This window comes from Aethina tumida, chromosome 4, assembly GCF_024364675.1.
Source record: "Aethina tumida isolate Nest 87 chromosome 4, icAetTumi1.1, whole genome shotgun sequence".
Classification (NCBI taxonomy): Eukaryota; Metazoa; Arthropoda; class Insecta; order Coleoptera; family Nitidulidae; genus Aethina; species Aethina tumida.
This window is the reverse complement of record NC_065438.1, coordinates 10,551,232-10,562,023: the sequence shown is the minus strand read 5'-3', so window position 1 is coordinate 10,562,023 and position 10,792 is coordinate 10,551,232. Positions and strand designations below refer to the sequence as shown.

The 10,792-nt window shown below is 14.9% G+C and overlaps 1 non-coding gene across 1 annotated transcript in view; it reads left to right on the top strand.

The window, feature by feature from the left end:
* Positions 1-7,886: 7,886 nt before the first annotated feature.
* LOC126265483 (large subunit ribosomal RNA) overlaps positions 7,887-10,792 on the top strand; it is a 6,029-nt gene continuing 3,123 nt past the window's right edge. Inside the window, exon 1 of the ribosomal RNA XR_007547965.1 lies at positions 7,887-10,792. This exon is cut by the window's right edge and continues 3,123 nt beyond it. This is a non-coding gene — a ribosomal RNA (large subunit ribosomal RNA).

Below are 10,792 nucleotides of genomic sequence, written 5' to 3'. Positions count from 1 at the left end.
ACTTAAATTTTAAATTTTAAAAATTTAAATATTAAATTTTAAAAATATAAATTCTAAATTTTATAGATTTAAATATTAAAAATTTAAAATTTAGAAAGTTAAATTTTAAAAACTTAAATATTAAATTTTATAAATTTAAATAATAAATTTTAAAAATTTAAATTTTAAATTTTAAAAATTTAAATTTTAAAAATTTTAATATCAAATTTTAAAAATTTAAATACTAAATTATATAAATTTAAATTAAATTTTAAAAATTTGAATATTAAATTTTAATAATTTAAATATCAAATTTTAAAAATTTAAATACTAAATTTTATAAACTTGAATTTTAAATTTTAAACATTTAAATGTTAAATTTTAATAATTTAAATTTTAAAAATTTAAATATTAAATTTTAATAATATAAATATCAAATTTTAAAAATTTAAATACTAAATTTTATAAACTAAAATTTTAAATTTTAAAAATTTAAATATTAAATTATAATAATTAAATATCAAATTTTAAAAATTTAAATACCAAATTTTAAAAATTTGAATACTAAATATTATAAACTTAAGTTTTAAATTTTAAAAATTTAAATATTATATTTTAATAATTTAAATATCAAATTTAAAAATTTAAATACTAAATTTTATAAACTAAAATTTTAAATTTTAAAAATTTAAATATTAAATTTTAATAAATTAAATATCACATTTTAAAAATTTAAATACTAAATTTTATAAACTTAAATTTAAATTTTAAAAATTTAAATATTAAATTTTAAAAATATAAATACTAAATTTTATAATCAAAAATTTTAAATTTTAAAAATTTAAATATTAAATTTTAAAAATTTAAATGGTAAGTTTTAATAATTTAAATTTTAAAAATTCAAATATCAAATTTTAAAAGTTTAAGTACTAAATTTTATAAACTTAAATTTTAAATTTTAAAAATTTAAATACCAAATTTTAAAAATATAAATACTAAATTTTATAAACTTAAATTTTAAATTTTAAAAATTTAAATTTTAAATTTTAAACATTTATATATCAAATTTTAAAAGTTTGAATACTAAATATTATAAATTTAAATTTTAAATTTTGAAAATTTAAATATTAAATTATAATAATTTATATATCAAATTTTAAAAATTTAAATACCAAATTTTATAAACTTAAATTTAAATTTTAAAAATTTTAATATTAAATTTTAAAAATTTAATTACTAAATTTTATAAATTAAATTTTAAATTTTAAAAATTTAAATATTAAATTTTAATAATTTAACTATCAAATTTTAAGAATTTAAAATTTAGAAAGTTTAATATTAAAAACTTAAATATAAAATTTTATAAAATTAAAAAATAAATTTATAAATTTAAATTTTAAATTTTAAAAATTTAAATGTTAAATTTTAATAATTTAAATTTTAAAAATATAAATATCAAATTTTAAAAGTTTAAGTACTAAATTTTATAAACTTAAATTTTAAATTTTAAAAATTTAAATTTTAAATTTTTAAAATTTAAATATTAAATTTTAAAAATTTAAATATTAAATTTTAAAAATTTAAATATTAAATTTTAAAAATTTAAAATTTAGATTTAAATATTAAAAATTTTAAAAACTTATACATTAAATTTTATAAATTTAAATAATAAAATTTAAAGATTTAAATTTTAAATTTTAAAAATTTAAATGTTAAATTTTAATAATTTAAATTTTAAAAATTTTAATATCAAATTTTAAAAATTTAAATACTAAATTATATAAATTTAAATTAAATTTTAAAAATTTAAATATTAAATTTTAATAATTTAAATTTTAAATTTTAATAATTTAAATTTTAAATTATAATAATTTAAATTTTTAAAATTTAAATATCAAATTTTAAAAATTTAAATGCTAAGTTTTATAAATTTAAATATTAAAAATTTATAATTTGGAAAGTGAAATATTAAAAATATAAATATTAAATTTTAATAATTTAAATTTTAAATTTTAATAATTTAAATTTTAAATTATAATAATTTAAATTTTTAAAATTTAAATATCAAATTTTAAAAATTTAAATACTAAATTTTATAAACTTAAATTTTAAATTTTAAAAATTTAAATATTAAATTTTAATAATTTAAATATCAAATTTTAAAAATTTAAATACTAAATTTTATAAACTTAAATTTAAATTTAAATATTAAAAATTTGAAATTAAGAAAGTTAAACATTATAAATTTAAATATTAAATTTTATAAATTTAAATAATAAATTTTAAAAATTTAAATTTTAAATTTTAAAAATTTAAATGTTAAATTTTAATAATTTAAATTTTAAAAATTTAAATATCATATTTTAAAAATTTAAATACTAAATTTTATAAACTTAAATTTTAAATTTTAAAAATTTAAATATTAAATTTTAATAATTTAAATATCACATTTTAAAAATTTAAATACTAAATTTTATAAACTTAAATTTAAATTTTAAAAATTTAAATATTAAATTTTAAAAATATAAATTCTAAATTTTATAGATTTAAATATTAAAAATTTAAAATTTAGAAAGTTAAATTTTAAAAACTTAAATATTAAATTTTATAAATTTAAATAATAAATTTTAAAAATTTAAATTTTAAATTTTAAAAATTTAAATTTTAAAAATTTTAATATCAAATTTTAAAAATTTAAATACTAAATTATATAAATTTAAATTAAATTATAAAAATTTGAATATTAAATTTTAATAATTTAAATATCAAATTTTAAAAATTTAAATACTAAATTTTATAAACTTGAATTTTAAATTTTAAAAATTTAAATGTTAAATTTTAATAATTTAAATTTTAAAAATTTAAATATTAAATTTTAATAATATAAATATCAAATTTTAAAAATTGAAATACTAAATTTTATAAACTTAAATTTAAATTTTAAAAATTTAAATATTAAATTTTAAAAATTTAAATACTTAATTTTATAAACTTAAATTTTAAATTTTAAAAATTTAAATTTTAAATTTTAAAAATTTATATATCAAATTTTAAAAATTTGAATACTAAATTTTATAAACTAAAATTTTAAATTTTAAAAATTTAAATATTAAATTTTAATAATTTAAATATCAAATTTAAAAATTTAAATACTAAATTTTATAAACTAAAATTTTAAATTTTAAAAAGTTAAATATTAAATTTTAATAATTTAAATATCATATTTTAAAAATTTAAATACTAAATTTTATAAACTTAAATTTTAAATTTTAAAAATTTAAATATTAAATTTTAAAAATATAAATTCTAAATTTTATAGATTTAAATATTAAAAATTTAAAATTTAGAAAGTTAAATTTTAAAAACTTAAATATTAAATTTTATAAATTTAAATAATAAATTTTAAAAATTTAAATTTTAAATTTTAAAAATTTAAATTTTAAAAATTTTAATATCAAATTTTAAAAATTTAAATACTAAATTATATAAATTTAAATTAAATTTTAAAAATTTGAATATTAAATTTTAATAATTTAAATATCAAATTTTAAAAATTTAAATACTAAATTTTATAAACTTGAATTTTAAATTTTAAACATTTAAATGTTAAATTTTAATAATATAAATTTTAAAAATTTAAATATTAAATTTTAATAATATAAATATCAAATTTTAAAAATTTAAATACTAAATTTTATAAACTAAAATTTTAAATTTTAAAAATTTAAATATTAAATTATAATAATTAAATATCAAATTTTAAAAATTTAAATACCAAATTTTAAAAATTTGAATACTAAATATTATAAACTTAAATTTTAAATTTTAAAAATTTAAATATTATATTTTAATAATTTAACTATCAAATTTTAAGAATTTAAAATTTAGAAAGTTTAATATTAAAAACTTAAATATAAAATTTTATAAAATTAAAAAATAAATTTATAAATTTAAATTTTAAATTTTAAAAATTTAAATGTTAAATTTTAATAATTTAAATTTTAAAAATATAAATATCAAATTTTAAAAGTTTAAGTACTAAATTTTATAAACTTAAATTTTAAATTTTAAAAATTTAAATTTTAAATTTTTAAAATTTAAATATTAAATTTTAAAAATTTAAATATTAAATTTTAAAAATTTAAATATTAAATTTTAAAAATTTAAAATTTAGATTTAAATATTAAAAATTTTAAAAACTTATACATTAAATTTTATAAATTTAAATAATAAAATTTAAAGATTTAAATTTTAAATTTTAAAAATTTAAATGTTAAATTTTAATAATTTAAATTTTAAAAATTTTAATATCAAATTTTAAAAATTTAAATACTAAATTATATAAATTTAAATTAAATTTTAAAAATTTAAATATTAAATTTTAATAATTTAAATTTTAAATTTTAATAATTTAAATTTTAAATTATAATAATTTAAATTTTTAAAATTTAAATATCAAATTTTAAAAATTTAAATGCTAAGTTTTATAAATTTAAATATTAAAAATTTATAATTTGGAAAGTGAAATATTAAAAATATAAATATTAAATTTTAATAATTTAAATTTTAAATTTTAATAATTTAAATTTTAAATTATAATAATTTAAATTTTTAAAATTTAAATATCAAATTTTAAAAATTTAAATACTAAATTTTATAAACTTAAATTTTAAATTTTAAAAATTTAAATATTAAATTTTAATAATTTAAATATCAAATTTTAAAAATTTAAATACTAAATTTTATAAACTTAAATTTAAATTTAAATATTAAAAATTTGAAATTAAGAAAGTTAAACATTATAAATTTAAATATTAAATTTTATAAATTTAAATAATAAATTTTAAAAATTTAAATTTTAAATTTTAAAAATTTAAATGTTAAATTTTAATAATTTAAATTTTAAAAATTTAAATATCATATTTTAAAAATTTAAATACTAAATTTTATAAACTTAAATTTTAAATTTTAAAAATTTAAATATTAAATTTTAATAATTTAAATATCACATTTTAAAAATTTAAATACTAAATTTTATAAACTTAAATTTAAATTTTAAAAATTTAAATATTAAATTTTAAAAATATAAATTCTAAATTTTATAGATTTAAATATTAAAAATTTAAAATTTAGAAAGTTAAATTTTAAAAACTTAAATATTAAATTTTATAAATTTAAATAATAAATTTTAAAAATTTAAATTTTAAATTTTAAAAATTTAAATGTTTAATTTTAATAATTTAAATTTTAAAAATTTTAATATCAAATTTTAAAAATTTAAATACTAAATTATATAAATTTAAATTAAATTTTAAAAATTTGAATATTAAATTTTAATAATTTAAATATCAAATTTTAAAAATTTAAATACTAAATTTTATAAACTTGAATTTTAAATTTTAAAAATTTAAATGTTAAATTTTAATAATTTAAATTTTAAAAATTTAAATATTAAATTTTAATAATATAAATATCAAATTTTAAAAATTTAAATACTAAATTTTATAAACTAAAATTTTAAATTTTAAAAATTTAAATATTAAATTTTAATAATTAAATATCAAATTTTAAAAATTTAAATAGCAAATTTTAAATATTTGAATACTAAATATTATAAACTTAAATTTTAAATTTTAAAAATTTAAATATTAAATTTTAATAATTTAAATATCACATTTTAAAAATTTAAATACTAAATTTTATAAACTTAAATTTAAATTTTAAAAATTTAAATATTAAATTTTAAAAATATAAATACTAAATTTTATAATCAAAAATTTTAAATTTTAAAAATTTAAATATTAAATTTTAATAATTTATCTATCAAATTTTAAAAATTTAAAATTTAGAAAGTTAAATAATGAAAACTTAAATATTATATTTTATAAATTTAAAAAATAAATTTTAAAAATTTAAATTTTAAATTTTAAAAATTTAAATGGTAAGTTTTAATAATTTAAATTTTAAAAATTCAAATATCAAATTTTAAAAGTTTAAGTACTAAATTTTATAAACTTAAATTTTAAATTTTAAAAATTTAAATATTAAATTTTAAAAATTTAAATGCTAAATTTTATAAATTTAAATATTAAAAATTTATAATTTATAAAGTTAAATATTAAAAACTTAAATTTTAAATTTTTAAAATTTAAATATCAAGTTTTAAAAATTTAAACACTAAATATTATAAACTTAAATTTTAAATTTTAAAAATTTAAATATTAAATTTTAATAATTTAAATATCAAATTATAAAAATTTAAATACTAAATTTTATAAACTAAAATTTTAAATTTTAAAAATTTAAATATTAAATTTTAATAATTAAATATCAAATTTTAAAAATTTAAATACCAAATTTTAAAAATTTAAATACTAAATTTTATAAACTTAAATTTTAAATTTTAAAAATTTAAATTTTAAATTTTAAAAATTTATATATCAAATTTTAAAAGTTTAAGTACTAAATTTTATAAACTTAAATTTTAAATTTTATAAATTTAAAAATTAAATTTTAATAATTTAAATTTTAAATTTTAATAATTTAAATTTTAAATTATAATAATTTAAATTTTTAAAATTTAAATATCAAATTTTAAAAATTTGAATACTAAATTTTACAAACTAAAATTTTGAATTTTAAAAATTTAAATATTAAATTTTAATAATTAAATATCAAATTTTAAAAATTTAAATACTAAATTTTATAAACTTAAATTTAAATTATAAAAATTTAAATATTAAATTTTAAAAATTTAAATTCTAAATTTCATAAATTTAAATATTAAAAATTTATAATTTATAAAGTTAAATATTAAAAACTTAAATATTAAATTTTATAAATTAAACTAATAAATTTTAAAAATTTAAATTTTAAATTTAAAAATTTAAATTTTAAATTTTTAAAATTTATATATCAAGTTTTAAAAATTTGAATTCTAAATATTATAAACTTAAATTTTAGATTTTAAAAATTTAAATATTAAATTTTAATAATTTAAATATCAAATTTTAAAAATTTAAATACTAAATTTTATAAACTAAAATTTTAAATTTTAAAAATTTAAATATTAAATTTTAATAAATTAAATAAATTTTAATAATTTAAATAATTATAAATTTTAATAATTTAAATATCAAATTTAAATACTAAATTTTATAAACTAAAACTTTAAATTTTAAAAATTTAAATATTAAATTTTAAATTTTGAAAATTTAAATTTTAAATTTTAAAAATTTAAATTTTAAATTTTAAAAATTTGAATATTAAATTTTAATAATTTAAATATCAAATTTTAAAAATTTAAATACAAAATTTAATAAACTTAAATTTTAAATTTTAAAAATTTAAATGTTAAATTTTAATAATTTAAATTTTAAATTTTAATAATTTAAATTTTAAATTATAATAATTTAAATTTTTAAAATTTAAATATCAAATTTTAAAAATTCAAATGCTAAGTTTTATAAATTTATATATTAAAAATTTATAATTTGGAAAGTTAAATATTAAAAACTTAAATATTAAATTTTATAAATTAAAATAATAAATATTAAAAATTTAAATAACAAATTTTATAATCCTAAATTTTAAATTTTAAAAATTTAAATGTTAAATTTGAATAATTTAAATTTTAAAAATTTGAATACTAAATATTATAAACTTAAATTTTAAATTTTAAAAATTTAAATAACAAATTTTAATAATTTAAATATCAAATTTTAAAAATTTAAATACTAAATTTTATAAAATTAAACTTAAATTTTAAAAATTTAAATATTAAATTTTAAAAACTTAAATGCTAAATTTTATAAATTTAAATATTAAAAATTTACAATTTATAATGTTAAATATTAAAAACTTAAATATTAAATTTTATAAATTAAAATAATAAATTTTAAAAATTTAAATAACAAATTTTATAATCCTAAATTTTAAATTTTAAAAATTTAAATGTTAAATTTGAATAATTTAAATTTTAAAAATTTGAATACTAAATATTATAAACTTAAATTTTAAATTTTAAAAATTTAAATATCAAATTTTAATAATTTAAATATCAAATTTTAAAAATTTAAATACTAAATTTTATAAACTAAAATTTTAAATTTTAAAAATTTAAATATTAAATTTTACTAATTTAAATTTTAAATTTTAATAATTTAAATTTTTAAAATTTAAATATCAAATTTTATAAATTTAAATATTAAAAATTTATAATTTGGAAAGTGAAATATTAAAAATTTAAATATTAAATTTTAATAATTTAAATATCAAATTTTAAAAATTTAAATACTAAATTTTATAAACTAAAACTTTAAATTTTAAAAATTTAAATATCAAATTTTAATAATTTAAATATCTAATTTTAAAAATTTAAATACCAAATTTTATAAACTTAAATTTAAATTTTAAAAATTTAAATATTAAATTTTAAAAATTTAAATACTAAATTTTATAAATTAAATTTTAAATTTTAAAAATTTAAATATTAAATTTTAATAATTAAATATCAAATTTTAAAAATTTAATTACCAAATTTTAAAAATTTGTCATGGTCATAGTCTACACGGACCAAGGAGTCTAGCATGTGCGCGAGTCATTGGGACATGATACTAAACCTAAAGGCGCAATGAAAGTAAAGGTTAACCTAGCGTTGACCGAGGGAAGATGGGTGGTTCGCCCTCAAAGTGGCCACCCCGCATTCCCGGGGCGTCTCGTTCTCATTGCGAGAAGAGGCGCACCAAGAGCGTACACGCTGGGACCCGAAAGATGGTGAACTATGCCTGGTCAGGACGAAGTCAGGGGAAACCCTGATGGAGGTCCGTAGCGATTCTGACGTGCAAATCGATCGTCGGAACTGGGTATAGGGGCGAAAGACTAATCGAACCATCTAGTAGCTGGTTCCCTCCGAAGTTTCCCTCAGGATAGCTGGCGCTCGTATTAACGAGTTTCATCCGGTAAAGCGAATGATTAGAGGCATTGGGGTCGAAACGACCTCAACCTATTCTCAAACTTTAAATGGGTGAGATCTCTGGCTTGCTCGAACTTGAAGCCGCGAGAATTTTTAATTCGAATCAGAGTGCCAAGTGGGCCATTTTTGGTAAGCAGAACTGGCGCTGTGGGATGAACCAAACGCCGAGTTAAAGCGCCTAAATCGACGCTTATGGGATACCATGAAAGGCGTTGGTAACTTAAGACAGCAGGACGGTGGCCATGGAAGTCGGAATCCGCCAAGGAGTGTGTAACAACTCACCTGCCGAAGTTACTAGCCCTGAAAATGGATGGCGCTGAAGCGTCGTGCTTATACTCGGCCGTCAGAGGCATGTGCGGTCTCGGATTCAATTCCGGCCATGAAGCCCTGACGAGTAGGAGGGTCGCGGCGGTGTGCGCAGAAGGGCTGGCCGTGAGGCCGTCTGGAGCCGCCGTCGGTGCAGATCTTGGTGGTAGTAGCAAATACTCCAGCGAGGCCCTGGAGGACTGACGTGGAGAAGGGTTTCGTGTGAACAGCTGTTGCACACGAGTCAGTCGATCCTAAGCCCTAGGCGAAAGCCGATGTCGATGTGGTGTACTGTTTATAGAGCAGTTGGCATGTGAATAATTCTAGTTCAAGCACACACCCATCGGGCGAAAGGGAATCCGGTTCCTATTCCGGAACCCGGCAGCGGAACCGTCAATAAGTCGGGCCCTCGCAAGAGAGTTCGTCGGGGTAACCCAAAAGGACCCGGAGACGCCGTCGGGAGATCCGGGAAGAGTTTTCTTTTCTGCATGAGCGTTCGAGTTCCATGGAATCCTCTAGCAGGGAGATATGGTTTGGAACGCGAAGAGCATCGCAGTTGCAGCGATGTCCGGATCTTCCCCTCGGACCTTGAAAATCCGGGAGAGGGCCACGTGGAGGCGTCGCGCCGGTTCGTACCCATATCCGCAGCAGGTCTCCAAGGTGAAGAGCCTCTAGTCGATAGAATAATGTAGGTAAGGGAAGTCGGCAAATTGGATCCGTAACTTCGGGATAAGGATTGGCTCTGAGGATCGGGGCGTGTCGGGCTTGGCGAGGAAGCGGGTCAGGGCTGACGTGCCGGGCCTGGGCGAGGTGATTTCTGCGATCGTTTCGTGCGTTCGTTTGTATTGATCCGAGCTCGGTCCCGTGCCTTGGCCTCCCGCGGAACCGTCTAGCTGCGAGGCCCGGGGTGCGCTCGCAAGGGCGTCCCGGTGTCCTCTTCGGCCGCCATTCAACGGTCAGCTCAGAACTGGCACGGACCGGGGGAATCCGACTGTCTAATTAAAACAAAGCATTGCGATGGCCTCAGCGGGTGTTGACGCAATGTGATTTCTGCCCAGTGCTCTGAATGTCAACGTGAAGAAATTCAAGCAAGCGCGGGTAAACGGCGGGAGTAACTATGACTCTCTCGGTTCCGCAGCTCAGAGGCTTCTTCACAGGGTTCTCCACAGGAGATTGAGGGACGCTGCTTCACTCCACAAGGAACAACGAGGCTTCGTGGAGGTGGACGGAACATTGGCCAACACCCTGATTCTGGACCACTACATCGGTTCGCGGATAGGCCAGGGCGAGGCCTATAACATCGTGTCCCTGGACATCCGGAAGGCCTTTGATTCCGTCTCCCACGCCAGCATCCACCGGGCCCTAACGCGTATGGGCATTGATGAGGGGACACGGAAGTACATCATGGGATCCTTCAGCAACTCCACCACGTCCATCAAGGTGGGTTCCGTGTCCACCAGGCCCATACATATCAGGCGCGGAGTGAAGCAGGGAGATCCTTTGAGCCCCATTCTCTTTAATTTTGTTGTGGAT